Raw genomic sequence first — 13659 nt, 5'->3', positions numbered from 1 at the left:
AACACTTTCAACTTTATTTGTGATTAACTATTAGCTAGGATTATTATCAGCAGGTTGAAATCGTATTTATTTAATTTAAGTTCCTCAATTCCTGCATAACCGACAGCTGTGCGCCCATCTATCTGTGGGAAACCTGTTAAACTAATATCTAGGATAACACAGAAAACTTTTTTGAAGAGACTTTAACCATGACTAATATTACATTAATCGTTCTTGGTATCCGGTACTTGACGATTACACTAAAACTTAACGCCGAAAACCATATTTTCATACCAAACCATATACCATATATCAAACCATAATTTCAATAATTATTGTACTGAAATACCGGCCCTATGAGAATTAACGCGCGGAGCACATAAACACACACTTCGCCATACATCTGCCCTGATGATGGACACCATACTATCAGAAACGTTGGCTAAAGAAGGAAGAAGCGAAACCCTCAACACAAACCCAAAAATTAATTACAAAAAGGCTTTGGCCGTGTTTGGTGACAAGATCTAAATAATTGTTATATCTCTGCTTACTACGCAAATTTCTGTGTTGGGAACTCTTGATAAAGTAAAAGGTTCTTTACGATAATTGCGTTTAATTACGTTACAGTAAATAAGTCTGGCTTTAGCTACACTGTTCATCATCCGAGGGTTGGTCATTCTCTGTTTCTAGAAGCCTGAATTCTGACAAGGATACCCCACAGGCAATTGCTACACTCTAGCGACATCTGTCGGACTCTGGAGTAAGCTTTATGACTGGTGCCATCTATCGCTTGAATACCCAAGTTATTACCAAACATCACAATAATCAAGTACATAAATTCCCGACATTCTCTTCTTTATTTCCATTCTCTCTCCTCCAACTTCATCCTCACAACATAATCCAATTGGGGATGAAATAGTCACACTGGCTCCGGGCAGATTCTTGTGCGATATTCACAAAAAAATAAAAACCGTTCAGTTCGGAACAACTCGTAGGTTTCGAAGTCACGAGGACATGTACGTAGATTTATGTTTCCTGTAGTGGACAAATCGATTGGTTCTTGACGGTTCACTGACGCAACTAATTTGACAAAGATTCTAAATTGCATCTCCGACGATTTGCGACCAATGAACCGTGTTCTCCTTGATGTAATGATTGCTATAAATATAATTTTGTTTATGTATCTTTACTTCCTAGTATCAACTGTGTAGCTTATTGATTTCAAATTTAATTCACGACAAAATAAATTAGAAATTAAAACATGAAAATCGATCCAAACGTGATTTTCGTGAACAAAATATAGGATTTTCCAATAAGAGGTGTTATTTTGAATAGCTCGTTATTTCGGTAGATGTTACTTTTAAAGCTGTCATTTTTTGACGTTTGACAAGTAGAAACTACGCCATTGATAAAAATGGAACGATACACGCTTCAACAACGCATTGAAATTATTAAAATTCACTTGAGTGAATCAAATGCAAATCATCTTGAGTGATGAGGCCCTTTTCCACCTAGGTGGATTCGTCAACAAGCAAAATTGTCGCATCTGGGGCTCGGAAAACCCAAGGGTTATTGTTGAAAAGCCTCTCTATCCTCAACGTGTGACTGTTTGGTGCGGTTTACGGTCCGGCGGAGTCATTGGACCTTACTTTTTCGAAAATGAGGCTGGAGCAACAGTTACGGTGAATGGATTGCGCTATCGAGAGATGATTAATGATTTTTTTATAGCCGGAATTTAATGGTATTGATCTGGACAACGTTTACTTTCAACAAGACGGCGCTACGGTGCCATACAAGCAACGAAACCATTGATCTTTTACGATTGAATATCAAAATAACACCTCTTATTGGAAAACCCTGTACATATAAATTGAAGTGATTTTTTACTATTCCTTTTTTCTTGTCTTCTGAGATCTGATCACACACTTCTCTAAATAGTATAAAATAAAGTCGCTATCCGCGTCTATCTGTTTATGCGCTTAGTTCTTCTAAACTACTTTTGATAGGGTTTTCACTATCATTTAGAAAGTTTCTTCCGGAAGGTTTATATATATAATACATGCATATTATATTTATGGAATGTTGAGATAAGTCGAGCAATGCCAATTCCAATTCAAAAAGTCTTGCATTAAATAGTAATTACATAAATATATCCACTGTTTCAGAAATTTCATTCAGTAGCACCATTCCTCTTGTCAATTCTATTCAATTCAGTTTCATTCATTTTAAAAACATTACAAAGTTGTTAATTTTGATGCGTTTTTAAAATACATTTGTTAATACATACATATGAATTCTTACATTAATATACTCGTGAACAGCGTGTATATATGAACTATACCTACCAGTAATAATTGAGCTTGCCTTTTAAAAGAAGCTTCATTGATGCTAAAAATATCGATATCCGTATTGATTCTGTTCAACAGCAAGATTGCTCTCCCCACAGGCATGACCATTGGCAAGTTAGTTCTGCAGGCCGTGAGATAAAATAGTCTATGTTGTCGGTGACGGAGATAACCATCGGGAACAAAGAAATAAATGCTTTCCATGATGACCGAGTTTTCAAACCATCCACGAATCAGTCTAAATAAATGTGTAGCAATGCGCACATCTCTCCTGACCCGTAGATAGTTCATTCCGAGCATACCCAAAAGAAAGTCAGTGGGATAGAGCCACGGGTAGTAGCCATACTCCCCCATGTAGAGAAATCTCAAGAATTTCTTCTGAACTCTCTCCAACATGAGAGAATACTTTACCTGGTGTGCACTCCAAATCACCGACCCACTTTCAAGTCTACTGCTTAGACTAAGGAATTAAATAAAATTATAAGCACCCGGTTGTCTCTAAAATTCCTTGCAGTGCGTAGAACAAAGCCCAGAATTCTTAGTGAAGTGCTACATGTCGTCTCAATACTTATTTTTTATTTTATTTATTTATTTATCTAACCCAGAGGGCTTTTACATGTAGGTGGTACAATTTTAATGACAGTTTTGAAACATATATATATTTATGAGCATTAAATGTCAGTCTACTATCAAACATGATTCCAAGATCCTTCATTGTCATGCTATGCTGTGCTAGAACACTTGTTCTACCGTGTGGTATCTTGAATAAGTAGTAGCGATGACATTTTATATATAAGTGCGCTAAAGTTCCCAGAAAAAAATGGGTGTGTCAAGCCTACGCAAGACAGAAGTGAAACTTCTAGTATTCCTCTCTCTCTATTTTCATTTCATCATCTCTATTTTCTCTCTTAGGTTAGTTTGAAAATTAGAGGTTAAATAATTCAACGACGAAGCATGGATTTGCTTTTTCTAATATTTTCTTATAGATGAATGACGTTCGATTAATGTATAGTTCCAAAAATTTTCAATTTATTCACAAGTATACAATATTACATAAATAACAATATTACAATTAAATATCTCGTCACTACTCATTTTTAACACTGAAATTCTGTACCAAACCGTATGAACCACAATTTATGAATGTGGGTTCTGTTGGTTTGTCGGTTTCTTACCTTTGTCGTCTGCGCCTCGAGCCGGTACAGCCGAGATGTTCCTGGTCTCGAGGAACTGTCTCACCTTACTGCAATTGCTTTCCTCGAAGGTTCTATCGGAATTATCCACATTTTTGGAGGCAGCACTACTCACTAAAACCAGCAGCAGCAAGCTGAACGCACAACACGTATATTTACACGGCATTTTAAACATATTTTTTAAAGTTTATAACAACTTCCTCGACAGTAAACAATATTTATATACTGGAATACGAATGGAACGGCAAAGCGCGCGACGCGAGCGCTCTCGACGGACGACTAAACCAGACTGAACCGCGGACGGACGGTACAGGAAAGCCCTGTCCACGTCTGTACCACAGCTAAGGCATGCGCCAAACAAAATTATACTACCGAGTAAAAAAGTACTTAAATAAAACACATAAAAACTTTTATGCGCATGCTAATGATTTGTTGCTTTTACTGAAAACAGTGAACGGTGAACGGTGAGCGGTGGTGGGGGTACCCGCATTTTCGTGTCGATCCTGACTCGGTTTTACTCCGTCCACGAAAATCCATTACGCGCCTAAAGAAGTTTCACTTCAATAAATATAAACCAAAAACCCAGACTTAGCAGGGGTGTCCGGGTTCAAGAGGTGAGGTTTGTCTAGGTCTTGAGGAATGAGTTAGGCCTTTTGACCTCTCCAGCCGGACTCTCTCTGGACCCAGCAAATGAAACCTCCAAACAGCATCCCCAAAGATTACATAGGCCTTGAGGGATTTTTGTTCCTCAGGACCTCCTGTGTGGAGCTAATGTATTTTTTTTGTTTTAATTACTAAATATTTCGCATCAACTTCCAATCACCCCTTACAAGAAACGGAGATTGTCACGGAGGGTACAATATTCATTTGTTACTATTTCCGTTTGGGCGCCAAAGCATAATGGCCGACTTTGCGTGTCCGTGCGCTATAAAACGTTATTATGTACCCCATCCTGGTGGCAGTTAGAAGTTAGAACCTGAAAAACAGAGCCATGGCGTGACTTGATTTTCAAAATTTGCTGATTTACTACATCAAACTATTTCTAGTTTGCTTTTGATTAATCTCAGTACACTGCCATTAGTAAAAAATCGACTGTGAGTAATTTAGAAAACACGGATCAGATACTCCATAGAAGTGTCAAATTGATAATTTAGTGAATTAATAAATGACAGACAACCAGGTTTCGCTTATTTATTTATTAATTTTCGGGAAATCGACAGTTTACATTTAATCAGTTTGTACATACGTATTGTGTAGTAAAATAAAACCAATTATGGATTTCCTCATTGTGACTTTACCTCTACTGAGACTGAGGCATAATATGGAATAAGTAAATTAAATATGTGACAAAGGAATATGAATTAAAAAATTTATACAAAACTATAAAGATTATATAAAAACGAAAAATTTACAAAACAATACATTTATAGCCACGGATAGAGGTTGTAGATATAAATCAAATCATAATAGAGATATAAACAATAGAGACATAAACATTATTCACAAACCATCAGAGAAATATTATTTTAAATAGAAATATTCTATCACTGATAGAACTTAATCGGAACATGAAAATTTACTTACGGATTAATTATTTAATCTTATTCCTATTATATTGTTATGTAGTGTTGATTCCAGAGTTTTTATCGAAATACTGATTTATTTCTATAAAATGCATTTTCAGAATTCGCGAACCATTTAACGCGAATTTTTCGAGTGCGTTTACAGTAAATTTTTATGCAAACTAAAACCGCGGTATTCTATCTTTTTAACACTGTTTAAATCATATTTCTCACCATAATATAAAATGAGATAGCATAACTTTTATGAGACCGTGTCAGGCTGGGGTATATATATATACTCGTATCTGCCAAAATTGTCCAACGGGTGAAAGTTATCTTCAACTTCAATGATTAAAAATTGACCTTCTTTGAAATCTTCGGGCACACTTCGAGCACAGACACGCCCCTAACATTCTTCTATTGGTTTGTCTATTCAGTGTTTCTCTACATCTCGATAGTGGATAGAATATTAGAACCATCCGAACACAGCCATTGCGTGACATGGATTTTCGAAATTTCCTGATTGAGCAAATACATGGCTTACGGTTTTTTTTTAATATTTGTTGAATAAACTTCGTTTTTTGTCAGTGTCAAAGCGCAAATAAACACCATGATTTATGCTTTTCATACAACTAGCTTTGTAAACCGGTTTCGCTTGGAATTTTTTACATTAACTCCACACAGGAGGCTCCGAAGATAATAATTTTCCCTAAGGGCATGTCGTCTTTGTGAATGCTGTGTGGATGGTCATTTTGAGGAGATGTAGGCGTAAACATGGGTCTTGAAGAAACCCGGGTTGACGAAATGTCAAATGTATACGGGTGGCTTCCGATTATGCAACGGTGCCGAATGAATCAATCACGCTAGTTATTCAGAGCATCTTCCGTTAAAATACCGGTAGAACAAGGAGAGCATTCACACCTAACGCAAACCTTACAATGTTTTTTCTTCAAAATTTTGAAATCTCTTTTTATAATTTTTTTTACTAAGAATAGAAAATGGGTCCTCGTGTGTTGAAGCATAAAAAAAACTCTGGAATGTTGAGCCCCGGCGTCACGAAATGAACACATATGTTTTCTCGTTATAAATAAACTTATTTGCATCATGAGCTAAGAAGCTATAAAATATCCATTAAAATGTAAAAAAATAGCGAACCACTCTCAAGACCTACTCTCGCGACCCGAGTGTCGGTGTGGCGAGGCGAACGCCCATAGTGTTTCAGCACCCGGGTGTCACAACCTCTTCTCGCCGACTTCCAAATGCTGGTGTGGCGTTGCGAGTGACCGTAGAAGATAATAAAGATGCATGAATTTTGTAGACCTGATATCACGTCTCTAATCACATTATCGCGACAGACAAAATTTATCTATTTAATAGAGATGGTAGATTCCTAAAATCTAAAATATACAATCACTGTGGTTCCAGTTTCCAGTTATCGGAGACTTAGAAAGAACAGCTTCTTCCAGATACTTTTTGAACCAGTTCCCTATGTCGGGAAGGTTGATCGTTAATAGATGTGATAAAACATATTCGAAATTTTAAAATTGGAAATTCATATGTCATACGGCATAATATTCTGGGCTAGTAATGTGTAATTTCTATCACCTAAGAAATTCTAAAAATATAGTACTATAGGATTCATAATATGTCTTATACTGATGTATAATTGTGGAAATTCTAACTATACAATGTAAATGTTCTCCAAAATGCCCTGGAAAGAATCTCAGACTTGTGATGTCCCGATAGAAACCATTCATCTGTTCTGAATGCAATTACTAATGTTATCCAAATTGACCCTGGTAATAAATTACATCTTTGCGATTCTTTCAAGGATAAAGAAACCATCCTGTCACAACAATGTTCTCAAAATTTGTTTTGACAGCATCGCCATTCCATTGTAAGAATATTATGTACTAAATACACAATTTGGCTGTCCTGAAACGGGAATCCTTCCCAGTTGGACAGACAAAGTTTAATTTTGTTTTGTATTGTTTGTAATTTATATAAAAATAAATAAATATATTAAATTCATACGATTAATCCGCTCAAAGATCGTGTTTTCTTGACCCGCTCACGGTTGTGGGTCGTGATCGATCCGGGTCGTGTAAAACGATCGATTGACCCAGCTCTTGTCGAAAGGGACATTGTGAAATAAAATATACACAACAAACTACCACGTGGTCCTACGAGCCGACCAGTCAATCTTGTCAACTGAGCAATTTTGATTTTTTGGCAACTATCCTATTTATACAAACGATCAACTTTTTGGCTTTAACTAAGCTAGTGATGTGAATAATCGAATTATCGATATATTTCTAAATGTTCGATTATTTAAAAAAAATCGAAACAATCGCAACTTGTTACATTGTTTAATCTAAACATTTAATGGGCCTTAACGCGATTAACAATATTATATCACTAGCACACATGAAAAATCACGGGATATTATAATTCTAATTTTGGAAAAGACATTTATTATATCACTTTTGTATGACTTTGTTCAAACAATCAGTTCTAATTTGAAAATGACACTTAAATTCAAAGCAATTTTAAGTAATAGAGCTCATTGAGCCGGAGTTTCAGACAATACAACCGAAATTAGTATTTTTGATAAAAAAAAGTAAAAATTGATTGAGCATTATAGTGAAGTCCTGTTTTAAGTCGACCGTTTTGCTTTGCATCTGTCTGTAAATTTCTTTCAGCGTTCCGTTTTAATGTTTCGGGAAAGATCATTTTTTGAAAATTCCAACTGCCGGGAACCAGTGAGACTATGGCATCCGCAATAATTGGAGTATATTGTGAGACTGAAAGTAGTGGGGAAGGGAAGGAGATGGGGAGTTCCTAGCTATTCAGATCTGGTCACCAAACATGGCTAAAGCCATTTCAATTATCAATGGTGGTCTTACACCAAGGCGATACTGAGAGTATATTCCACTCTGGAACGTTCCGCAAATATACAATAAGAGTTTTCCAATAAGAGGTGTTATTTTGATATTCAATCGTAAAAGATCAATGGTTTCGTTGCTTGTGTGGCACGTAGCGACGTCTTGTTGAAAATAAACGTTGTCCAGATCAATACCATCCAATTCCGGCCATAAAAAATCATTAATCATCTCTCGATAGCGCAATCCATTCACCGTAACTGTTGCTCCAGCCTCATTTTCGAAAAAGTAAGGATGCGTTGAAGATAGGTAGGCTTTTCAAAAATAACTCTTGGGTTTTCCGAGCCCCAGATGCGACAATTTTGCTTGTTGACGAAGCCACCGAGGTGGAAATGGGCCTCATCACTCAAGATGATTTGCATTTGATTCACTTAAGTGAATTTTAATAATTTCAATGCGTTGTTGAAGCGTGTATCGTTCCATTTTTATTAATGGCGTGGTTTCTACTTGTCAAATGACAGCTTCAAAAGTAACAACTACCGAAATAGCGGGCTATTCAAAATGACACCTCTTATTGGAAAACCCTGTACTATGTATTATCTTAAATAAATTGTGAAATAATACAAATTCATCAAATATAATTTACTTGCGCACGCCAGGATTTGAACCCGATACCTTCGGATAGCTAATCGAGAGCCTTACCCCTCGACCACGGAGGCCTTTAAATCTTATGATTTCGGAGGAAATTTTTGTTTTTCTACTGTTTATAACGTACTAGTAGTTTATATCGTACAATGGTTTAATACTCATCGTGCTAGTTTAGGTTAGGTTAGGTTAGGTGGTGTGGTAGAAATATATCCAAAAATCTTTTTTATGTTTCGAATGTGCCCATCACTAGTCCAAGTAGAATCTTGACTTCGAAGTCATCATTCTATAATTCGCGGGCATATTTAGGGTCAAAGCTAGACGGATTAGTTCTTCAAGGTTGGTGAACGAAATAGGTTGACCAATTTAATTCGAATCGGTTTGCGAAAGATTCGGCCGGGCGTAATTTTGTTTATTTTAAACACAATTTTTTGTTAACTTTAAAACAATATTTCATGGGAAATAGATTTAATACACTGTGTTAAATTCAAATTTTATTCATACAGTATTGGTCATTGCTTCGCTCGGGATTTAAAAAACTAAAAAAAATAAACGGAGAAATACAGAATTACCGTTCAGTCAACAATAATGCTAAATTACTATTTTCTACTAATCTTTACTACGAATCGGCTTACATTATGAGTACCATAATTTTTTTTCGATAAATTGATGCTTTTCCTATTTTTTATAGTTAAGGCGATGCACTACGTCGTGTAATATTTTAAATCGAGCCGCTATCAATAACACACCTTTTGTAGATGGCGATAAGGCTTAAATTCCCGCTTCACACCATCCGCCTGTTTTGATTTGTGCAAGAAAAACACATGGCCAAAAAGTGCCTTTTATTTTATTTTGTGGATGTTCAGGCACATATATTTAAATGTTTTTTGATCATTTTATAAATAACTTAATTTGCCACATTATAAAATAAAATCATAAACGAAAATGGGTTCGTAAGTAGGAGATTTTGAACTTTAAAGCAGTTTTCATAGGCCGTATACATTATTTTTTTCTGGGCTTATTAAAAGACTTATATAAAAAATACTCGATTATTTTAAAGGCCAAGATGTATTCTACTCACAGTATTTAATTAAAGCATCTGTAACATTTCTAGGCGACCAAATTTTCAAACCAAAAACATATGATTTTGCATTACTACGTATTGCATCGCCTTAAGATGAACTATGACAATCTTCCTTGATTAACTTTTTTTCTATCGCGCTAAAGAATTCGTTTGCCGAGCGATTTTTGTGTTTTTTTACCTATATTCTTGGTGATACTTGCACACTAAGATTATACACATGTTTGGTTTATATGATTTTAAATGGATATTTCAAGGCTTCATAAATCACAATGGAAATGACGTTGCGACACTCTCATCTGCTCGGAGCTAGTAATTATAGCAATAATAATTGAATAATGTATATAGCGCCGTTTCGTGGGAAATCGCCTGAAGGGCGGTGTAAGACTACGACATCCCGAATTTGGGGTAATATTGTGAGAACGGATGGAGTGGGAAGCGATTGAGATGGGAAAGATGAAGGTTGGGAAGTACTGGGCTATTGAGATCGGGTCACGATACACGGTGACGTAATCAAATGTTAGAAAGAGATCACTAACATAAAAGAAACGTAAGTTACGTAAGGCGTAAGCGAAAATATTTAATAAAGTAGATATGACTTTATAGTGATTTGTTTTTGGGGTATTACGCCGTGTTGCGCTACCTCCTTCTTTAGCCAACGTTTCGGACAGCATTGCAATGTCCATCATCAGGGCAGATGTGGCTAGATGTGGGCAGATAACATTGGCTAAGGCAAATAACTTTAATACTTTTGGCCGTGAAAATTTTAAATCATACATAGTATGACTTATTTAAAATAGAGGAAAAATCTCTCGGCAAATTTCTTAAGTAGCATTTGAAGAAACACTGTGATCTTTTTTTTCATGCTTATAACATGCTAAATAACAGAACCAGATGAATTTTAAATAATTTTCGCAGTGTACTTTGCGATTTTTTTCAATCATCTATTTCATATAATTACTTCTTCGGCTCGGAAAATGTAGAGATTATCTTCGAAAAATAACTTATATTTTTTTAAGAGCTTAAAACAGTGTCAGAAACAAAAATATGTCAAAAATCGGTAGAAATTCGGAATGCGCGGCCTTAAAGCCATTTCTAGCAATATATAGAATGGTGGTCTTTCACCAGGGTGATACTGAGAGTATATACCAATCTGTCTGTACGTGGTGAGATAACTGCCCACGCTTGACCTCTGGGTCCAAAGCAAAGGAGTCTACAATTCTACCACAAAGGTGCGTTTCGTTTATAATTTCATATCACAAAATGCTTTCGCTCTAAAACATAAAATAATTCATGTGCTTTTTCTATGTCTTTGTTTACGTCTGTAAAATCGATAACTTCCCGACCTACTGTGTCATGTTTTATTCTCGTAGATTCGTAACGTGGACTAATTGCTCACGAACTAATTAATTCTAAGATGTTTCGGCGACTTTGTTAATTTATCATTAACTAGATGAAGTTTCCACCGATAACAATCGTCTTTACATACCTCCCTTTCTAACCATTTTGATCGCTTACTACGGAGCTTTAAGGGGTGGGAAAGAGGTGCTTTTTAGAAATCTTGTCTAGACAGTGAGACAGTTACTCTTCAATCTCGGAATCTAGATTATTTTCTATAATTCTTTCTAGATTTGTGTAAAAAAATAAACTCACCGATATTTTTATTTATAGGGTATATCAATACGTACCCGAACTAAAAGTAAAATCATGTGTTTTTTTTATTTTGGTTTTGAATATTTGATCTCTTAGATATATCATAGATACTTTAATTAAATAATACTGCGAGCAGAACACATTTTGACCTTTGAGATAATCGAGTTTTTTGTTGATAAGTCTTTTTATAAGCCTAGAAAAAAATATAGTGTCATGCCTTTAACAACTGCTTTAAAGTGCAAAATCTCCTACTTAAGAACCCTTTTCCCGATATGATTTTATTGTATAATGTGGCAAATTAAATTCTTGAAATAATGATCGGAAAACATTTTAATATCTGTGATTGAACTTCACAAAATTAAATAAAACACGATTTTTTGCGATGTTTTTTTTTTGATGAAGCCTAAGACACATTACGCTAAACGCTTATTTGGGAGTGGCCTATGCAGATTGTATGTTGAGGTGTCACAATACGCTGTAATCTTCCTCAGAAGAGGGGATCAGATCAATTGGGGAACTGCCGCGGAATATCATTATTTTGTATGGGATCTGTCACCTTGACAGATGACAGCCGCGTGATCAATGCGCTCCGTAAATAGATTGCTGTAGGCAGGATAAGGGGTCGCATAATTCGCATAGCAGATCACGGAAGAGAAGATACGACTAGATAATCAAAAAACGATGCTATTTGATTCAATTTCAATATAATTTTGTTTCATTTTGGAAGTAAAGGCATCTTTCAGGTATTTGCAAATCTCTTCATCTGTTGTGGATATTTTAGAACATATTATGCATTGGCAACTCTGGTCTACATTCGCATTAAAACCGATGAAAATATTTTAAAACAGGTTTTTAAACACCGGTAAATTGTTATATCAGCGGTCATAGATGCATTTTTCCATTTTAATTCAATACGATAACATTAGTGACGAGATGCTAACACTTTACCTAGTATTCTTCGATGTTAAAAGCGGATAATCTTAAGTATAAAAATGTTTCGACTCCCATACAAAATACAGCGCCGGTTGCAAAAAAAAATCCGTTCTTTGGAGACCAGAATAATTAAAACTTATTTTAACTGTTAACACATTCTTTGCGATTTCAAACTTTGCTCGTCATACGCCTTTTACAGCAAGACGCGGAAGACGAGTTTACTCGTTTTGTTGCGCAAAGCGGTAAGGAGCGGGAAACTTGTAAACAAGTGGTTCTAAACTGGTGCGGGGTCATGTGTTTTCTATTGTCGGCGGTACCCGATCTATCTACCTGTCAATACAATGAGTTTGAAACACAACAAAAAATAAAAATAATAAAATCGTTGTCGCGTATGTTCCGCTCACAAACTACGCAGTGAAACGCGGTACATGTGCATGTTTTGCAATGTGCCCCTGCATAAAGGCAAGTGTTTCGAACGCTATCACACATTGAAGCACTATTAGGTTATAGTTTTTTTTATATATATTGAAAATTTCTAAATAATCTTGTAATTTTGTATGAATAAATTTCGATATGTTATTTCGATTGTGAAATACTGTTTTTTCTATGATTCCCAAGAAAGTAGAAAGTTTTTGTTCGTAAAAAAAGAAATTACACATACGTTGCTAAGTAAATTAATAGAGACATCTTTTTAAAGTAAAACACTGAAAGTTTCATCGAAAAAAATCAAATAGATCATAAGATATGAATATTTTGCGGAAAGTCTAAATATTAAAAAAAAAAAACACCCGCGCTTCGCCCCCAATTTGACCGTAAAATGCCCGACCATAAAGTGTTAAACACTAACTGTAACAATTTAACAAATATACATGCATAGTTAGAAGGTTATTAGTGATTTAAAAAATGGATTGCAGTTCTTCATTGTAACAGTATTACAAAATTATGTATATTTATTCTCAAGTTCTTAGTTTATTAAAACGATTTCCCGTTTTCTGTATGATGGGAATAATATTGAGAAGTGAAATATTATTTATTTATTAATTAACGCCCCTTTGCGGGGCTTTTACATATGAATATTAAGAAATATACATTATTTATTGTACATAACTGGATTGCTTCATTAACAACATTTTATATTTGTTTAAGGCGATGCACTACGTCGTGTAATATTTTAAATTGAACCGCTATCAATAACAACCCTTACGTAGATGGCGATAAGGTTTAAATTGCCGCTTAACGCCATCCGCTTGTTTTGATTTATGCAAGAAAAAAATATAGCCAAAAAGCCTTTACATTATTTTTTTCTGGGCTTATAAAAAGACTTATCTAAAAAATACTCAATTATTTCAAAGGCCAAGATGTATTCTACTCGCAGTATTTAATTAA

The 13659-nt window shown here is 35.2% G+C and overlaps 1 protein-coding gene across 8 annotated transcripts in view; it reads left to right on the top strand.

The window, feature by feature from the left end:
* LOC149409637 (uncharacterized) overlaps positions 1 to 13659 on the top strand; it is a 135074-nt gene that overhangs the window by 77528 nt on the left and 43887 nt on the right. The window lies entirely within an intron of this gene.

This window comes from Hesperophylax consimilis, chromosome 30 (assembly GCF_061612785.1).
Source record: "Hesperophylax consimilis isolate HC1 chromosome 30, BYU_Hcon_1.0, whole genome shotgun sequence".
Taxonomy (NCBI): domain Eukaryota; kingdom Metazoa; phylum Arthropoda; class Insecta; order Trichoptera; family Limnephilidae; genus Hesperophylax; species Hesperophylax consimilis.
The sequence above is the reverse complement of the archived record's forward strand: the minus strand, read 5'-3'. Positions and strand labels throughout refer to the sequence as shown.